At 44.5% G+C, this 21,229-nt stretch overlaps 1 protein-coding gene across 2 annotated transcripts in view; it reads left to right on the top strand.

Moving 5' to 3' along the window:
• CHN2 (chimerin 2) overlaps window positions 1–21,229 on the top strand; it is a 253,283-nt gene that overhangs the window by 15,307 nt on the left and 216,747 nt on the right. The gene's annotated exons all lie outside the window — the stretch shown is intronic.

Below are 21,229 nucleotides of genomic sequence, written 5' to 3'. Positions count from 1 at the left end.
CATCCCCCCAGCAGATTTCTCCTGGCCTCACTGGCCACAGTTTCGTCACACGATCATCTGTGAACCAATCACTGGCAGGGGAATAGGATGTCCATGATGTACTCAGTCTCGTCATGACTTCCTTCCTGTAATGGGAGTGATGTCAGAGTCTCGGAAGGGGTGAGCACCCCTGACTGCTTCAGGTTCTGTGAAGGAGGAAGGAGGACCCAAGAGCGTGCCCCACAGGTATGTCATGAATGTCCTCACCCCTGGATTCTCTAAAGCCACCACAGAAACACTGTGCATTCTAAGAAACCTGGCTTCTGCTGGGCGAAGGACTCTCAGTCCAGTGGAGAACCAAGCAATTGCCCCCCACTCCCTCTGTGATAACATTCACTCCCTGACAAAAATAGTTTTGCTTCCCTTCCGAATCAAGGCGACGGACAGCTTTTCCTGATGTGTTGTTTTCACTGCTTAGCGCTTTAAGGTTTGAAGCACTTTCTTTTATGGTTATGGAAAGATACAGAGCCATCCATTCAACATTAGACAGATTCTTTCATTCTAACGGAAAGTAGGACAGTGGGGTTGGGAGGTTTTGATTCTTGACTGATTTTAACATGCTCAGGTCCTGGTGTCAGAATTGTTTCATAAGAAATTCACGGAATAATGGTAGATGATTCAGCCACTCCTGGTTGCTATGGCAAGGAATTTTTAAAGCTTTGATTTGTGAGGAATAGTGATGATCATTAGCAGCTCTTTGTTTTTGAAACAGAGAGCCCTGCAAATGGCCACGGCCTGAGTGGAATAAATGATTGGCAACCCACTGGAGAAAGAATCTCAGGGTCTAGATAAGCAAAGAGGACAGGCAGAACTCTTTGGAAAGTAGGTTCCTGCTGTTCATTTTTATGGCGGGATTTTTATTTGAAGATTATTGGACAAGGAGTCCTGTGACTCAGGGCTATGCTAGTTTCAGCTCAGGATTTGCTGTTCACATGGCCTGGGGCAAGTGACACTATCACTGTGCAACTTTTGAGCCTCATCTGTAGAATTATTAGGTAGCGCCGGATCATCCCTGAGGGACTTGAAATTTTATGAGTTTCTGGCTCAGCCTGTTTTCTCTTGCCAATTTATGGTGCCTTGCTGCCACCCCAAGGGAACGACCCTCCCTCCCCGCACACACACTTCTCATACCAATTATCTTTGGCACCATTGGTTCTAGGTGCCAGGTCTGTAAGATGTGAAGAGCTGCTATTGGGGGCCTGTGCGACACCCACCTTTCCAATGTCACTCTAAACAAGCCCAGGGATAGCTCACCTCGCTCTAGGGCAGTTTTATACAAGCACCTTGGAATATGACTCACACTAAGAAACATATTTTACATCACAGCCCAACAGAGACACACACACATCATGTACACACATGTAGTCCAATGGGTATTTATTCAGTATTTACCAGTGAGCAAAACAGACAAAAATTCTGGTCCTCATGGGGTTTCTGAATATAGAGACAATAAACAAAAGAAACAATTTGTAATTTATTTATGTATATAAAGTATGTGCATCACTATTATGTGTGATAATGATGTATATAACTTATAATTTCTATAATAAATGAAAAAGCAGTAAGTTCTAAGGAGACAATAAAGGAAGGAGGGAGGGAGGAAATGCAGGGGTTCTTCTGAACATTAAATTGTGTGGTCAGGGAAGGCCTTATGGAGAAGAGGCCATTCGATGGCGAGGGAGCCAGCATGCAGACATCAGGAGAAAGAGCATCCCAGACAGAGGGAACAGCAATGACGAAAGCTCAGATGCCAGAGTGTGCCTGGCATGTTCCAGGCAATAGAAACGAGGCCCGTGGGACTGACATGAGTAAGGGGTGAATTGAGCTGAGCAGTAAAGAAGGGGCACATCACAATGGGCCTTGGAGGCCACTGTAAATGCTCTGGTTTCTACACTGAGGGAGAAACCTTGGCCCTGGAAGGTTCTAGAAGAGTGCCATGATCTAATGTCTGTTTTCACAGAGCCGCTCTGGCTAGCCACAAATACGGCATGTGCACACAGGCCTCTTGAAAGAGAGGGACTCTTTAAAAAAAAAATACCGCTTACTGGATATGATTACTGTTATCTCATGCACACACTCATGCGCAAACCCATGTGCGCGCGCACACACAGGCACTGGTTCCCCCTTTTTAGCTCAATCAGCAAGGTCTCTGTGCATTAATCTGAGAAAGGAAACACAAGTGACTTTAATGGAATGAAGCTGTGGTCATGCTTTCTCGCTCCTGATTCTGAAGAAGGTATTTCTAAGCCCCGCCAAAACCCTCATTGAAGAATTATTTTCTTACTTTCAAAAACAAGTCATTCAATCCTATTCCCTTTTGGCCCTTTTATTTCTCCATCAGTATGGCCTCCTTTTCTGTGGCTCTTGACCGATCAATGGTATGCACGTTGAGAGAAATGGCCTGGGTCTTAGTGTCTTCCTACCACCCAGGCGCTGAAATTGGTCCCGGTACACAGTAGTCCTCAAACTTTTGTTTTTACTTCCGTTTTTAAATGCAGAATTGGAGTACCGCCTCCTTGGCCCTCTGGCCCATCACTCCTTTGGCCATATGTTGGCCAAACCTCATTGCGACCTGACTTTTCTAGGAAGCTTCGTCCCTACCAGGATGGAAAACTTCCTGGGTCAGTATTGATGACTCCTGGGCAGCGGTGCTCAAGTTAATCTCGCTTCTTCCAGAGCAGTTTTTGTCCCTTCTGTCCCCTGAGCTTGTTGTTATTCTCAGTCAGCAGGGCATGATGTTTGTCTTCCTGGGCTGTCTGCCCTAACTGCCACCAATTCATTGACCAGAGACTGGTTTCACATGGGCTGCATTACCAAAAGCATCGTCACTTGTGAACGTGTCTAAGGGTCATGATTTCAGATGTAGGTTAAGTAAATATGGTTATGTTTGAGTATATAGTATATCCTCACCCAGTGTGAGTATCCCTTTACTATTATTCACCCAAATATTTTATGTGAAACATTGGGAAGGGAGGTGGCAATACTCTGAGCCTTATTCTTCTCATCCTTGCTCTCTCCGTCCTTTCCCCCTTCTCTCTTCCGTAAACACTGAGTGCCTACTTGGTACTGCCAGCATGGGTGCCCCTTGGAGGGACATAAAGAGATAGAAAGCAACCCCTTTGTAACTGATTGTTCAGAGTCTGTCCCAAGGGCATCAACACCCCATAAAGACAGGGAGCCTCAGGTCACCAGCCAGGAGTAGGGGGCCTGCACATCCTAGCTTTTCATCAGCACCTTTCAGATGAATGACTGAAAGGAGACATAAACCTCACCAAAAAGGAGTTTACTGTCCAAAGGCCTATAATGACTGTGGACTTCCTGGAACTTTGTAGCACTTATAAAGTTTTTTATCAGTTATAAATATTTATAGTTCAAAAGTCTTCTCTTAAATTGTTACTCCTTTGGAACACTATCTTCTGCGATTTTGGTCCCTTCTTGAAGATGCCAGAATTTTCACACGGGGGGTCCTTCCAAAGGGCGGCACAGGTAGGGCCTCTTGACGGAAAACAAGAAGGCTGAACGGGAGGCCAGGCCCTTCACTCTCTGCCTCTCCTGGCCCGTGGCGTTCTAGCTAGAGGAGCACTCCCAGCTTCTCTGTTCTCTCTGGTTCTGCAAATGTCACAATCTCAGAGGCCTCCCGGATGTCCTGATTACGGGTTTTGTTTCGCCTGGAGGCAGGCCTGTCGTTGTAATTCCTTACCATGAGGAAAGCGTTTTTAAAACCAGCACATGAGTCCAAGTCTGTTATCCAAAGTTTTTTTCTTCTCTCTGAGTTACAATTTTACCTTCCTGCTGTGCCAGGAGACTGTTGCTACCTGGTTAAACAGGAATTTGAAATAATTGTTGCTCTGTTATTCCAGGGCAAGGATTTGCTCTGGTGGAAAGTAATGTGTGTGTGTGTGTGTGTGTGTGTGTGTGTGTGTGTGTGAGAATGTGAATGTCTATGTATGTGGGTGTGCCCGTGAGTTGCTGAGTGTATACATGTATGTGTCTGTTGTGTCTGTGTGCCAGTGTATATGTGTGACTTTGTGGTATGTGGGACAGAAATGTGTGTATTTGTGTCATAAGGTAGATTCAGTTTCCAGGGGAAAGAAAGCTTTCAGAGGGCCCTAGCCTGTGGGACAAATTTTTAGCTACTATCTTTTCTTTTAGTTTTAAATTACTTATCATATCCTTGAGTGACTGATTCTAAACATGAAAGATCCTTTTGAGAGAGTCGAGATGATATCATTGAATATTTTAATGGTTACATATAATTAATCTTATTATATAAACCAATTATTTTTAATCCCCAGTTGGAATTTATAACCAAGCCTAAGTAATTCTTCCTTGTAACGACTGACAAGCCATAGAGTCAAAATCTCAGAAAAGCAGCTATTTGGGGGGTTGGAACATTTTTTTTTTAAATAGGCATTTTAGTTGCTGAGAGAGTCCTTGTAGATTTCCTTCAACATTAAAAAAGCAAGAGGAAGAGGAAATTACAATTAATAGTCTTAAAATTCCAATTAATCCCTCCAATAGTGATTAATTTCCAGAGACATGGAGCCTCTGCCGTGTGTCTGAGAGAACGAGAAAGACAATTAGGATTGGGGAAACTGGTAAAGGACGCTCGGGTGGCTGGGATCCCCGGCAGCCTGACTGGCTGCGCTAGGATTCACATCATAATAGACAAGGCTGGAAGCCTGCCCAGAGCTCTGTCTAGCGCTGGCTGTTCTTCATGGGACAGCAAACACATCCATTTGGAAACCCACTGACCACGTTTCCCAAAACCGTCTTTTGCCTCTTCATGGAAAAGCTCAAGTGAGATCCGTTGTCCAGTTAGAGGGCTTTCTTTGTCACCTTTCAGCTCATCTTTTGGCTGGGATGTTGGCCTCTGCCCTGCTTTGTGCCTGCTTCACTCTTGGGGCTCCCTCCTCTCCTTGCCAATCAAGATCCCAGCAAGCTGGTTCAAGTCTAAGGTAGTGGATGCTTTAAATTTCTGAGGCCACTGGTGCAGCCTGGAAATCACAAGGACAACTGATGCATCAATGTGTTCCTCTATAAAGGCAAAATAATACCATTGCCATGTTGGGGGGGGTGTAATTTATTGAGGATGGAATAAATTGAAACAAAGGGAAAATTAGCATGTCCTCATAGAGCTGGCTATTCTTATGAAAATTATACTTATTTTAGCATTGAAATGCTAAATTCAAATTAGAGTGGATTTAGCGTTAAGTCACTTGGAACTTACTTCATGTACCTGACGTTTTAATTACATGGTAAGGAAGATGGTGTTAAACTTTTACAGTAGTGTGGCTTTTTCCCTGCTTTCTCTCCCCAGTCCAGTACTTATTGCGGGGGCTGGGGGGACCCTGCAGAGAATGAGGAGTAAACATCACAGTCCCTTGAACTTCTAAATAATATGCAGCACTACACAGAAATAATGTAAGTGAACTCACCATTTGCGGTCAGCTGGAAAACTTAACTTTCAGAGGGATGTGACCAGCTATACTGACCTAGAAAACTAAATAAGCAGTTTGCAAAATCTGGTTGATGCATATAATTATTTTTATATTATCTCAGGCTGTGCCTTGCAAAGAGCAAACCACAGTAGTTATCCGACCTATTGCGCTGCCACTGCCTTTTCGCCAACGCAGTAATTATGGAAGACTCAGCATGTTTTCCCCTAACTGCGTGGGGGACAGGCCTTCACTTCAGTAGCGCCGGTGCTGGAAGCTGCTCAAGTGCTCTGTCCTGTCTCAGTCACAGTGGAAGAGAAGCCTGCGGTCGGGACCAGCGGCAACCTTTACGGCCTGGGAGGGCCAGTGGGAAAGGCAAAGAGTTTGGCACTTTTATCCGCTGAAACAATGTCTTGAAAATGGTGATATATCAGATAGTGTTAATGAACATAGCAGGTTAATCTTCAAAATGGGAGAGTCCTAACAATGCCTTTCCTTTGAATGTAAATATTTAGTGGGCATATAGGTTACAGGATGTCTTGAGGCTCCAAGGCTCTTGAAGTTCTTCCTTCAGTTCCTTGGAGCGAGTGAGAATGATTTCCTTTAGACTGTATGTATGCATGACTCTCAGGGTATCTGCATGAAAGACACATTTCTGATCATTCGCTGTCTCAGCTTCATCCCCGGGGGGTAGGCGGAATGCGGTTGGTCACCTGAGTGTGAATTAACGCTCCGGAGTGCAGGAAGGTGTGTGTCTCTGCTTGGAGCCGAAGGAACAGGCAGTAAGCAGTTCAATCAGGACACCCTGGACAGCTTATCATCCTGATTAGCCAGCGTTGCAATTAGAAGACATTTAATTTTCATTTAAAACATGAAAGTGACTGGTGAAGTTTAGATATTATGAGAAGTAGGCTTAGCCTGTAGTTTTAACCCTCTTCATCTTAATTAAAAAGTAGGCAACTCAAGGGAAGCAATGAATGGAAATTAATTACAAAGCTGTAGAGGTGACTTTAGTCTTATTCGGGATAGTGACACCCCTCCCACCTACCCGGCACCCTGACCCCTGCCAGCAGAGCAGCACCTTCTGTTCTCAGCTGCAGAGTCGGAGCTGGTCCTTCTTATGTTTGTGCCGAGCAGAAGTCGTGCTCGGTGGAGGCAGGCAGAGGACTGCTGCAATCACACAGTAATGCTGTGAAAAGGTAACGTCCTATTAAGATACACTTTTTAAAGTCAAGTTGTAATACAGGCAGGTAGATATAACCCATCTACTCAGGCCTTCCCATGAAACACTGATGTGTCATTACTTCTGTTCCCCGAATTAACCGCTTTCTGGCTTTCTCACCATAGGTTCATTTTGTCTGTTTTGAATTTTATGTGCATAGCACCCCGCACGCATTATGCACTTCTCTACTGTTGGCTATCTAGAGCATTCACTCAACATTATGTCTTGAGATTCATCGCTATGTTGCATCTACCAGTGGTTCATTCGGTGTCACTGTTGCAGAATACTCCAATTTCTACATATGTGCATCTGCTTACACATTCTGCTGTTCATGGCTCTTGGGTTGTCTGCTGTTGGTCCTCCTACAAAAACTTCTGCTATGCGTATTCTTGCATGTGCACGTATGAACACTGTCTGCTAGGTACGTGTCTGCATGTGGAATTGTTAGGTCTTGGGCTATGTATATAGTCAATTACAAGATACCACCAAATGGTTTTCCAGAGTACTTTTGCGAGTTCGTACTTCCACCCAGCAGTGTATGAAAACTCCAGTTGTGACCTATCAATACCAATCCCAGACCCCTTTGCTTGGTGACTTAAAACCCTGTTGACTTGGTTCTCTAAAACTCGCTGGGCAGTAAAATCCATGCTTTTCTATTTCAAGAACCAGAAGCTTTTCATCAAGGAAAAGGTAATTACATTTGACTAGACTGTTAAAACCACTGCAGCAGCTGAAGCAGCAAATAAGCCCAAGGGGGAGAGAGTTCCCAGGGATGGCCCCAAGTCACATCACCCTAAGGGCCAAGTAACTGAAAGAGAACAATTAGGTGGAATCGCTGTCCCAATTAAGAAGTCCTTACGTCTTTTTTTTTTTTAATTATTTTTCAGTGACAGTTGACCTTCAGTATTCTGTGAGTTTCAGGTGTACAGCATAGTGGTTAGACATTTATATAACCTCCAAAGTCGTTGCCCTGATAAGTCTCCCACCCACCTGACACCATACCCAGCCATTACAGTATTACAGACTCTATTCCCTAGGCTGTACTTACACCCCCATGACTATTTGTAACTACCAACTCATACTTCTTAGTCCCTTCCCCTTTCTCACCCCTTCCCCTTTCTCACCCCGGCCCCCAGCTCCGTCCCATCTGGCAACCATCAGTCTGTTCTCTGTATCCATGAGAGTTAGTGTTCTGCTTGTTTGTTTATTTTGTTTTATGGATTCCACATATAAGTGAAATTATATGGTATTCATCTTCCTCTGTCTGACTTACTTCGTTCAGCATAATACCCTCTCCGTCCATCCGTGTTGTTGCAAATGATAAGGTTGCATTCTTCTTTTTTTCTAATAGTTCATTTTTTATTGTATTTTTTTCCATTATCATACCCTCTTCCACCTTCGCCCACTCCCCTCCCCCCTGCAATCACCACACTTCCTTCTTAATCATTAACTTAATTCTTTTTTTCCACTGGAAATTTTCCAGTTCTGAAAAACTATGAAGCGATTCCTGATTAGATGACGCTAAATGTGAACTCAGTAAATACAATAAAAACGATAGGCATTTAGGCCATGGTCAGATACCACTAAGTTTTAACTAAAGTATAATATATACCTCAGTAACATGACTTAATTATGATAATAAGAAACCTCACAATGCAATTTTTTTTTCTGTTTGTTGAATGCACAGGCTGTGTTTATTTCTAACACCCTGCATTGCTTAAGGAAAAGTCACAGAAAGAACATGGGAAGCCATTTCTGTTGTTAGTAACTTTACATGATCCCAAGTCACTTCATGTCTTTGTCTCAGTTTTAAGTACGTGCAAGAACTGGGGAACATTGTGTCTTTGCTGTTTACCAAAATGGTTATTGTGAGAAGCAATAGAAATGCCCACCACAGCTAAGCCATATGGAGATTTAGAGTGAAAGCATTTTCCACATATCTCCACATCTATATTTAAAATAATATTAGCATTGGGAAAGTGCTACTCAAAAGCAAAGTGTTTTTTTCACATGATAGTCTTATTTGTTACGCATGTTATGTCAGAGGCAGGCCCAGTGCCGTATAGTCTATAAGTACATCTTGCTCATTCTCCTTTGCCTTAGCAGAAAGGAATGGAGAGGATGATTCATAATGAGTAAAACACATATCATCTCCTGGAGATAGAAAATGAGGATAAAGGCAGATTTCCATTTGGGAGAATTTATTTTGGCTTTGGAAGTAATTTAAAATGGCTATTCCCTCTGCTGGCAGTTGTAGCCTGCCTGAGTTGACACCTCCATTTTCAATCACAGCAAGATTGCTTTTAGTTGCTGGGAATTGCCAAAGCCAGAGCTCTGAAATCCTGAAACGGAGCCCTTTTCAAACTCCTTCTAGATTCAAAGCAGATGGAATAAGAATATGATCTTCTTTGCTGATTATCATCATACACTTTACTCGTTATTTACATTAATCCATAATTTGTCTAACTCAAGAGGGGAGAGATAGGGCCTAATTATCATATAACACAGTAGGACATGGCAGATTAGCCCAAAAAAGATGTTAGCTATCAAATATGCAAAATGTATCATAAAGTAGCGGTTGCACTTTTATATACGAGATCTAAGAAAGACATTATTATGTATTATGTTCCTAGATCAGTCAACCAACTCCAATACATGGAGAACCCGTGTATGGGCGTGCTGGTTTGCCTTCTGCCTGGCCAGTCTGTATGGAGATATGCACATATATGTTTAGAGCAAAATCTCCCAAGATTCTCTGTGTAAAACTGAGTGAGAGTCTTGCATCTCTTTTGCTTGCCTATCCTAATTTTCCATAACATGGAAATTCTAGCCCAGGAGCACTGCAAAGCTGGTGATCCTTGCTACATCTGCAGGGCAGAACGAGACTGAAGCTGATCACCTGCTGTGAGCTCTTTGAGTCCCATTTTAAGGAGTCTCCACGCATCACTGGAAAAGGTGACTTAGCTCCCATGGGGGACAGTTATAACTATTGAGTGGGTGTTATAGTCCCTGAGCTTTAACTGTAGTTAAACTGTAGTTAAAGTATTATCTCAGATGTTTCTTACAAGCCGTGGGATTAGGGCTTTATTAATAAAACTCCCCAAACAGTATTTGCTCTGTGTCATTCTACTTGAGATGATAAATAGGGTAGAATTAAACTAACACTGAAAGATTACTTATCTTATAATTAAGAACATCAGATAAGAATGAATTTTGAATTTATAGCAGTTTCTGGGTTGGCCAGGGAGCCATATTAAATAGCTTCTCTTTTTTAAAAACTATCTTTTGAGACATAAATTCTCTGTGTGTGGGGTGGGGGGGAACATAGAACAATGAGCTGTCTTCTCTCAATAGATTGCCCATAGTGTTCCAAATGCTATGAAAAATGAAGGGAAATTTAACATTTTTAAATGATCTTTCAGAACTCTATTATTATGAGTGGGGAAGATAAACTAAAGTGCTGAAGCATTTAGACTTTTTGGAAACTTCCATGACATAAGCTAGGTAAATCTGGGAAGGGCCAGCCCACAGAGCATGGCCGCCTGAAAGACAAGTAGGAGTCATTGATTTGCGCCGTCAGCCTGAAAGGCACTGCATGCAATGTGACTTCTAGAAAAGAAAACTGGACAATATTTCCTGACATGAAGACAGTTGCTATCTTAGTTTTTCCTTGCAAATGTCACAGAGGTTTATCCTGTTTATTAACTATCCACAGTGGCCCTGGCATCAGTGTGGGTCTATCTGTGTATTTTAAGATACTGGCTCAAACATCGTATGTTCTTAAGTAAAGCAGAGTTGAACAATCCCTCAATGCTGTTAAAGTATAAAAATCAGTTCATACAAATCAGAACCAAATTCAGACCAATTTTACCTATATGTTTAGGTGTGATTTTCAGGTTTTCTCTGGAATTATCCAGGGGGATATTAATTTTGCATTTACCTTTCTCCATGTATGCCCAAAATAATTAACGTGAAGAAGATAATTTTATTGTAAGGATAGAGATGAGATATTGATGACCCAAAGTTTCTTCGTTTCCCCTAACGTGAATTTCTTAAACGGGTCTTTACTTTTCTCCTCTACCAAGTGCAGAATGTAGGAGGCTGCAGGAGGCCGTGAAATGTGCAGAGGGTACTCGAGTTTTCAGAAGCAAGCTGTATTGCCTGCCTACGAGCAGTGTCAACCGTTTCGCACTGATGAAAGGAGTGATAGGGGTTCCGCTCTCTCACTCCTTAGATCTGCGATGAGATGTGACACAATGCCGGCGTTTGTTGGACTTTCTAGCACCGCACACCGTCAGGGCTCAGTTCAGCGTTAGGACAGATTGTGACTGTTGGCGGAGTCAGTGGGTCTTGTTTCCCCATCGGCTCCCATGACAGCATCCCACGGCAGCAGCAGCTTCTGAGGCAATGTCTCCATGCCTTGCTGGGTGGGCACTGTAGCCCACATCAAACCCTCAACTTCTCTATTTTCATACTTTTTTGACTTGGAGTCCCTTTCCCAACTCAGAGCTCTCCTTTCCACCGCGAGCCACTTACATTCTATTAAGATGCTCTTTGTCCCATAAAGATGGAGCTATTAGTTCCTTCCCAAGGGTTGTCTACTGTCCAGTGTGATTCCCAATTCTTGTGGCAAAAGTCCCAGTTTTCTCATGGGTACCCACTTGTTCTAACTCCCTCACCCGTACAAGCCTGGAGCTTCTGAGGGTGGCTTGTGCCTCCAGCTTTGCTGAGAAGATCTTCAGGAATTGGGCCAGAAAGGGTGCATGACTCCATGGGAACTGTCAACTGTTGGCTCTGGCTTTTGCTTGCCAGATTTAAATGGTATCATCTTGTGCTCATCACCGGGGACCCGAGACAGACCGCACTGCTGTGGTCACAGGGCTGAGAGATGGACAGCTGAGTGCTGATTCAGGCTGTCTGGACCTGAATCCGGTGTGGTCAAAGTTCCACCTGGTCTTTTAGCTGCAACAGCTTTTTTGCTTTTTTATTTTTTTTTAGCTTGAATCTGTTGGTATTAGGGCTTCTGTCATCTGTCACTGGCAACAGATATGACCCTAAGTAATATAAGCCTGGCATCTACAGTCCAAGTTCAAAGGAATTTCACTTCTTCTTTGTTTTATCTTGGGTGTTCCTATGAATACATCAAGGCTGCAAATGCTTTATTCACCCATGGGTGCCAGCACCCACCAAGATTATTGTTGAATTTGAGGCCTCAGGTTGTACAATAAATCAATTTTCAACTTTCTCTCTATATTTAAATGCTAAACATGGTATCAAGTTGCTTAAAACAAGGGTATGACCAAGTCTTTGCTTCTAATTCACAGAAAACCTACTTAAATATATATACACACAAAAAGTAAATATATTGATGTACATATGTGTGTGCATATATATACACATGTACGGTAATATAAATATATACACGTGTGTGCATGTGTTATACCAGAAGAATGAGTAGGCCAATACATTTTATTCATTTCACTTGTGACATTTAAAAAACCAGCTTTCCCACTGGGCAATAACAGGAAGTAAAAACACCAAGGGAGAGAATTTGACGTGATCAAAGTCCAAGATGATTTGGCTGCAGGCACAGTAGTAAAGGGGGGTGGTTTGTCTCCTATGACCCCAGGTTTCAAGCAGGCCAATCCACCCACATACCTCAGGGCGAGGTGCCAGGTGAGTGAGTCTCTGGCCCCGGTGCCCTGTTCTCCTTCCTGAACTCTCATTTCACGCCCACTCTTCTTCTCGCTCCCGCTCTGGGCCAGGTTGGCCTGATTTCCAGGCAGAGTGACGTGCTTCCTTTCCAGCCCAATGGCTCAAGGGAGGAATCGATATCCAGCTTTAACCCTGAAAGCTCTCAGGGCCCCTAGCCTGGTCTGACCAGTTCCTGTCTACCTCTTGGCCTCCCCCGGGGCTGGGGAGGCCCCTTCAGTCTTCCTCCCAAGAGGCAGGTGGGGTGAGGAAGAAGGTTGAGATGAAAGAGTTAACAGAAAAAGGACACAGAGAGTGTGGTCCCACGCACATCTTTACCTTTTTAGCATAACATTTCCCATTGGCAGAAAAGATGAAGGAGCCAAGCATATGGCATATGCTTCCCAGTGCACCAGATTGTAATATTATACACTTGGATAGTACAGCCATAAACATATGTAAACATTGGGATGTTTTGCTACAAAGGGGAAAAAAAAAGCCCCAATGATGTATCATCCTAATGAGCTGATTACGGAGATCAATTAATTATATTCTCAAGATCTAGATACAAAGGATGGCACCCACTCCAGAGACATGCTACAGTAAGGACGATAGTATTTCCCATTGGGGTTGAGTGTCACTGTTTGCTGCAGCTGGTTTTTAGAGATGAGAATCCTAGGACTGGAAGACCCCTTAGATCAGGGATGGGAAAACTACAGCCTACTGGCCAAATCCCGCCTGCCACCTGTTGCGGTAAATACAGTGTTACTGGAACCCAGCCACACCCAAGCACTTAAGTATCGTCTGTGGCCTTCACACACACCGGCAGGACTGAGTGCTTCGGATAGTGATTATAGGTCTACTTTACTTTAGGAGGCAATCTAAAGTCATTTGTCTATTTTCTCGGGAAAGTATTTGCCCAGTGAGTAAAGATTTTTAGGGATGAAGAGTACATTGTCTCACTGTATTCCAACTCTTAGTTACCGACAATTCTTTGTAAAGATAACTAACCTAAATTTTTCACAATAGAATATAAACCCAATTTCTTTTCTTTTATCTTTAGTTCAGTTATTTTTGTCTTAGCTGCTCGACGAAAGATTTTCATAGATTTAAAAACCATCGAATGGCTCACATTGGCTTTCCCCTCCTTTTAACATTTCTCAACCGTGACTCTTTTTGACTTGTCTATGAAATCTCTTCCATTCCTTGTAATGACATTTCTTTATTATACTGAGAACTGGACATTTTCCTGATAATATTTACCTAGTACGAAGTACATGTAGGTGTGTAACCAGTTTGCATCTCAAAGCCTCCTGTGAGGCCAGCTAGTATGTCTGTGATGTGCATTTTGTGGTTGAGAAGCAGTGAGGCTCAGCAGGTTAAGTGTCCGGCCCGGGGTGGCGCAGGCAGGAGTTGATGAACCTCTTCTAGTTTACCTTGCTTCCTAACGAGCCGGCAGGAGGACAGGTAACCGTTCCAGTAAGCCGGATCACACGTGCCTGGCACAATGCAGTGCTTGCTTCGGAAGGAATATTCTGTCCTTCACTGGGTGTCTGCGCTCTCAACTTCAACTCAAAGTTGGTTGTATGTGGAGCCAGCGAGAAGTGGGTCTTTGCTATTTGAATATTGTCACTGTTCTTTGGCCACAGCAAACAGGTTATGTGTTAGCAGAAGGGCTGGAGACGAGTGTGGTTAAATTAACCAAACTCCATCACCGGTGGGAGAAAAGGTGTGTGCTTTGGGGGACAAGGGTGTGCAATGACGTCATCCTTCTATACAAAGGGCAATAGTGTCTACACGTCTTTTCTTTGTTTGCTTTCCTCTGCTGATGTCCCGAATTTAGTAGTCTCGTTTGCCAAAATTACCTTGATTTTGCAGTCTACCTTTCCAGATATTCTCTGCTATCTTTCCTCAACACCATTTGGTGTTCACATGAAATTCTTCTCTCATGTTAAGCAACAGGAAAAAACAAGTATCTCAATAACAATATGTAGGCCTCAGCCAGGTGCAAATACGGCCCAGGGGCACTGCCGTGGGAGTAGGAAAACACAGTCCTGACTGCACTTGGGGGGATGTTTTCCAACTTATTTATTTTAGCCCTTTAGATGTTTCTTCGGAGACCAAATTAGAGCTCTGGAACTCCCTTTAGCACTTTAGGTTATTGGTTACAGGATTTAAGGGAGATGTAAGCTGCTTCTTGAACATTCTGCATTTTTAGTTAAATTTAAGTGTTTCCTCTTTTCCTCGTGCGTTGCTGGTTGTTCACCTTCTTATCACAGTGCGCAATCAGTCTCCTAGGTGCACAGACCGTCTTACTAATTGAGTTCCTTGTGGTGTGTCTTTAGTTATTGCAGCTTAAGTATTTATTTTTATTACAATAATTTTAGTCAATCATGTGAAGCGTAAACCACTTGTCCTTACACAAACAACAGCAGCTTTTCCCTCCAGCATCTTCGTTTCTGAATCCCGTAATGTCTAGTGATTGTGTGAGGAGCAGAAAGGATGCAGAGGCCAGAGGGGAGATTCGGCTTTGGGCTTGTAAACGGGTTGGTAAACCTAGGATGTTTTAGGAGGACGTCCCTGGGAAAGAATAGGTTCAGGACCTTGCTATCAATTTTATTGTCAGAATTTGAGTGAGATGGGACTTTAGGAATTTCTCTTGCCTTAAAGCCCTTTCTTCCATGCTTCCTTTAAAAGCTACTTCAAAAAAAACAAAAACAAAAACAAAACCCAACCTTTCCTTTGTTTCCCTAAACTTTTTCCTAGTTTTGTGACCAGCTCTTATTCTCTCACCTTGTCAGATTTTTTCTCACCCTTTTACACGTACAGCCAGGAAATGTCCCCAATTACTCTCCCACATCTGGGCTGCTTTCTCCCTCAGTGAAACAATATACTCCGCTCTCCTGTTCAGTTGTTTTTACTCCTGTAGAAATCCATTCAACAGATACGATTTCCATGTCTGAGAAGCAGTGCCCCTTAAACTTTGCAGACTTAATTTCAGGTCTGCAGACAACACGGGTGACCTGACATTTATTTCTATCTGAGAAGGGAAGGCATCCTCTTCCTATGGCTGGGGTGTGGCAGAGGCCGCCCTTCCCACCCGAGCTGAGCGCGAACATACCCCCTGCCTGTCCACTCACGTTCGCTGGAGTTGCCCAAGGTCCCCTGGGTGCAGGATGCCGTTAATCTGCAGGCTTCTTTCTAAACTGGAATTGATACACCCTCTGAAAACTTCAGTTATTTTTATGGCACATGTTATCTTAAAGGAACAGTGGTGACAATGACTGTTCATGGACTGTTGTCATTGAATCACCCCCATGTGTCTATAATGTAATCCAGTCTTTTTAACATTCCTCATTATAACTTACCTTAATTTCCATTATCCTTTTTTAATGTTTGGGGGTTTTTTTGTTTGAAGGTTTTCATTATTTCTACAACTTATGTTGTTTGGTTTACCCAGTTAATGTTCTTTTTTCTTCAAGTTTCCTCAATGTTCCGTTAAAGAACAAAGTAATCATGGAGATTTAGAGCTTGGGTTCCAGAGGCTGGGTGGCTGCGTTTCAACCCCAACCTGCCACCAAACTGGTTGTGCCAACTGTCTCTTGGTGCCTCGGGTTCCATTTCTCTAAAATGATGGGGTGGTTGCAAGATTAAGGGGGTTGAGTGATACCGCATGTTTGGAAAGGAGCCTGGGAGGTAGTTAGTGCTCTACAATGGCAGCTATTCGCACCATCTCCGTTGTAATCTTCGGAGAGTAAGGACTGAGTGAAAACCAGCTCATCCTCAGAATCCCTTACAAAACCTTGCTCTAGAAGTGGGTACTCAAAGAACACACTAAGAACTTGGTAGGCAGAATAGTATCCTCCCCCACCCCAAGATGTCCACATCCTAATCTCTGGAACCTGTGATTCCTTATATCACACGGCAAGAGGGACTTAAGGTTGCGGGTGGAATTAAGGTTGCTGGCAGCCTGGAGGAGCTGGAAAGGGCAAGGAAATGGATTGTCTTTTCCCTGGAGCCTCCAGAAGAAAAACGTCCCTGCCAACACCTTGGCTTTAGCCCATGGACACCTGTTTCAGGCTTCTGAGCTTCAGAACTGTCATATAATAAATTCGTGTTGTTCTAAGCAACCCAGTATCAGTAATTTGTTAGAGCAGCAGTCGGAAGCTAATACAGTGACCATCGGACTAAATAAAGATTAATTATTTGAGGCAATGACACCAGAGAAAGACACGAATGTAAGAAACGATGTTATCAAGACATACAGGCTGGAGCCGTTTCTTAGAGCAGTGGATTTTAAGCCTTTCTTTGTCAGACTTATTCCATTAAGACCTCTCAGATGCACATCAATTAGTTTTGCATCAAATTGTGTGGGGTCCACAACCCGCCCTGAAGCCCCCCATCAAGTGGGCTTTATATGCCCCTAGGTCTACATGGGATTTGGGAAGGCAGCCGTTGTCAGGCTGTCAGGGATGAGCCCAGGAAAACCCACCACTGCCCTGCCAGACTGTCCGGTGCTCAGAGGTTCTCTGAGTGGCTGAAGGCTCTGGGAATGAACTTCAATGCTGTCAGGAAATTAAGAAACAGGGGCCCCTTTTAGTCACATTGGAAGTTTAGAACCTTATTATATATTTCCCAGTCTCTGGTGACAGCACTGTGTCACAAGTCACATGATCCTTCTATACTTACATTCTCCATTTTTAGGAAAGATTTCTCACTAGCAGAGTAAGCACACTGGTATTTAAAAAGTGTTTGAAAGCTGAGGTCACGTTAGAGTGATGGTTACTCTTACTACAGCGTCTGTCCAAGGCCTCATTCGCTTCGCAGCAGCCATGAAGACAGATTTGTCTCCGTATCCATGGAAGTGCTAAGTTTTAGGAGAGAGCATAGGCGCTCTGACTGCTAGTAGGATTTCATTCATTCATTCGATAAGGGGTTTTTTTTTTAGTATTTTTTAATCTTTTTATCCCCCTTATACCCTCTTCAACCTCCCTCCACCCCTCTCCACCCTCCCCTGCCAGCGTCACCACACTGTGGTCTGTGTCTGTAAGTTTTCTTTTTCCCCCATTTGCTCAATCTCTCTATCACACCCCACCTGAGCTAAGGCCAACTAAATTCCAGGCATAGCACGATGGTGGAGGGATGCCAGTGATAGAGAAGTTGGCCATACACCCTGTTCTCCAGGAGCCTACGGTCTTCTTCTGATCTTTGTTAAAAGGTAGAGACCCCTTGCAGGTATGGTTTAAATGTCTCAGCCACTCTGCCCTTTATACTGCATGAGTTTATCAGATCAGGTCTTGAAAATAAGCTTTCTGGGGAGGAGAGTAGGTTAGAAGAAGTACAATAAGAGCCTGGGGGTGGGGGAGGAAGAGTAGGAATTCTGTAAGAAGTAAGAGCAGCCTGGGGCCAGTGAGTAATACCTTGACTCATCTTGGATTTCTCTTCCAGTGGGTCAAGACTATTTAGAAGTCCCTGTAAAGAGTGTGTAAGTGACAGAGAGGGTGTGGGAGGGCCACAGGCGGTCCGTGTGACTGCCCAGACCTGGTTGGAGGTCTATCTTTGTGACTCAGCGCATTCCTGGTTTGCACTGATAGACTGGCATTTTTAGCAGGGCTCTTTTCAAGGTTACTCCGTTGCAGCCTGTGAAGAGCGGTCACTGTATGAGCTGGGACTTCACCAACAACTTCAAAACCTTAGCCTGGCTCCTGGAACACCTAGGACATTCTCAACCAGGATTTCACGAAGGCCTAGAGGTGGGAATGAGAGACAGTCATGCATTCGTTTCCTATTGCTGTTGTAACAAATCACCACAAATCTAGTGGCTTAAAACAACACCACCTTACCATCTTCTAGTTCTCGGTGGTCCTAACTCTAAAACAGGCTGGCAGAGCCGAGTGACTTCGGACGGCCCTAGGGGAGAATCTTTCTTCTTGCTTTCTCAGCCTCTAGCGGCTGCCCACCTTGCATGACTCCTGTCTCTGCAGCACTCCGGCCTGGGTCTTCCCTTTTCCCCTCCTGCCTCCCTCCTCTGACGGCTCTTCCGGTTATATTGCGCCACCCCCCCACCACCCCACCCCGGGTAATCTAGGATAATCTCCCCATCTCAGAATCCTTAACTTAATCACATCTACAAAATCCCTTTTGCCCTGTTAAGTAACAGATTCACTGATTCCAGGGATTAAGACGGGACATCTCGGGGGCCATTATCCTGCCCACGACAAGGGGTCGAGGGTAACAGTACCCAAACAGCCCAAGGGCTTCCCTACACGCTTTCCTCACGACACCTCAGCCCCATGCGGTTTTGCAGCCAGATAAACCTTTATAATCCCAAGATGGCACATTTTCCATTTTCCAATATAATGTACGTGAAAGAAAATGTTCTGATGTGATTAGAATTAGCAATGCCTTATCTCAGCTTTGGCTCAGTGGGGAGTAGGTGGAAACCTGCCGATTTCCAGGCTCAGTGCCTTGCCTCTGCAGGTCTGTAAATTCCTCCTCAGATTCCTGACTCTTCCAGTAACTCCCCCTCCCATTGCCTTTCAGCGTGTGCCTGGGACCGCACTTTTGGACGGACACGACAGGCCATTTCAACCTGTGTTTGCCTAAAGCTGTCCTAAAACTTTCAGCTTTGTGTTCTCAGAGTTAGGCGTCATCCTGAAGCTTTATATATTTTTTATCCAGATAACTTCAAAAGTCTGGTGGAAAAGAGAAAGAAGAAAAATTACCTCCGTGGAGCCAGGGCCTTTGCCAAAAACTTTTCCGGGTTCCTTTCTGCCTAATAACTACACTCCAGGTGAAAGCCAAGAGGAAAGCAGGTCTCACGGCCAAGCCTGAGAGTAGGAGGTCCGCCGGGAGCCGAGAGATTGGGCTGTGGGGCTGGAAGCCTCAGGACTAGGACGTGAAAGTTCCAAAGCCAGAGAAGCAAAAGATGCGAAAAGGAGGCCAGTGGGAGAAAGAGGGGCTGAATAAAGTGTGGTGCCGATCAGACACGGCCTGTGCATGAGCAGTCCGAGGCCCAGTGTCGTTTGCGTAGGATTCCGAGGGGCCTGGGCAGGAGCTAGCAGCAGCAGGCGGCCTTCTTACTGCACAGCAGTGCATGTTATCACCACTCCAGCATTTGAACCTCCGTCACTCACGCACAACGCACTTTTAAAATGAAAGCTTGAGGCCTATTGTGTGTATTATCCTCGAATGGAATGTTGTCGGGCAGACTACCAAATATTTTTTCCCACTGGGAATGATCAGATGTAAGTATGCTATTAAAGTATAGACTATGTATAAAGGCACTTATTTACCAAATATTTGTTGATCATCCAATATTTATTGAACTCTGCGCCGAGGGTTCTTCTAGGCGCTGGAGATACAGTGCTGAACATGACACATTGGAGCCCTGTCTTTGAGGAGCTTATATTCTAGCTGGGAGTGAGTGACGGACAGCAACAAAAACAGGTGACGTTCGGGGAAGGAAAGCTAGGCAAGAACGGGATGTGCAGTCTTGAGGGGGGTTGAGCTGAGCCGGGTGACCAGGGAGGGCCTTCCTGCCACAGAGACATTTTAGTTAAGTGTGAAGGAGGTGGGGGGCGATTAGTGCATACCTGTGGGGGAGGAGCATCCTAGACAGGGGGCGGCAAGCCCAAAGACCCTGAAGTGGGGTGTGCGGGGAGCATTCAAAGAGGCCTGTGCGGCTGGAGTCTCGTGAGCAGGGGAGGGGTGGTAAGAGATGAAGGTGGCTGTGTGAGTGGAGGGTGGTTCACAGGTCATGGGACAGCTTGTCGATCTCACCAGGGGCTCTGTCACTCTAATGACTGGGAAATTGTTGGGAGATGCTGAGCAGTACAAGGACGTGCCCTGGCTTTTATTTCCACATGAACGTTCTGGCCTCTGTGTTGAGAACGGACCGCAGGGCAGACAGGCAGAATTAAGGGCAGCATGTAGCAGGGTATGCCAATAACCTAGGAGAAAAATGATGGCGTGGGCCAGAGTGATAGCAGTGGGGTTGGTGACACAGGGTTGAATTCTGGGGAAGTTTTGAAGATAGAGCTCAAACAGGATTGGCTGACAGACAAGACAGGGGAGTGAAAGAAGGTAGAGTCAGGGGTGACATCGAAGCTGTTGTCCTGAGCAACTGGGAGAATGGATGGAGGCACGTGAACTGCGATGGGTAAGATGGCAGGAAGAGCAGGCTTGGAATCGATGGTTCAGTGTGGACAGACTCATTAGACATGTCGAGCAGGCAGCTGGATGTATAGGTCTGCAATTCAGAAGGGAGGTTCTGGCTGCAGGTATAAATTTATATTTATGCAAATGCATACCATAAAGCCATCAGTTCTGGTCTCCATGGTCACACTTCCTAAAAATCTTTCATTCTAGCCTCTTCTTGTCATTGGTTTTCCCAGCAACCCCCAACTTTGGCCTAAGTAACTAAGATCTTATGAAAAGCTCTTGTCCCCTTGTTTTGAAGTGTTTTTCCTTATATTCCAGTCTCATTCCTTCACTTCCCATCTCCTTCTCTCAATGCTTGAACTCCCTCGTTGAGCCTCGCCCGGAAGTTGCAGACTCAGTTGCACAGTGCCCAGGCAGTTAAAGTAATTGAGCACGCTGGGGAGTGTGGTGAACTGCAGAACACATGCCCCACCTACAGAGGGCAGCACCGTTTGGCTCCCTCCACGTACTCCTATCAGGGAGGGAGACCCCACTGTTGCCTGTTGTTCTAAAAATTAAGCCAGAAATCTAGATTTTTAAATGGGAAGTTCTCCTAATTTTTCAACGTTGGCAACTAACTCACACATTTTTCAAGACTGTGGGCCAAACAAAATATATCTGGGGACCAAATCCAGTC

The sequence above is a fragment of the Desmodus rotundus genome, chromosome 6 (genome assembly GCF_022682495.2).
Source record: "Desmodus rotundus isolate HL8 chromosome 6, HLdesRot8A.1, whole genome shotgun sequence".
In the NCBI taxonomy this organism is placed as follows: domain Eukaryota; kingdom Metazoa; phylum Chordata; class Mammalia; order Chiroptera; family Phyllostomidae; genus Desmodus; species Desmodus rotundus.
The sequence above is the reverse complement of the archived record's forward strand: the minus strand, read 5'-3'. Positions and strand labels throughout refer to the sequence as shown.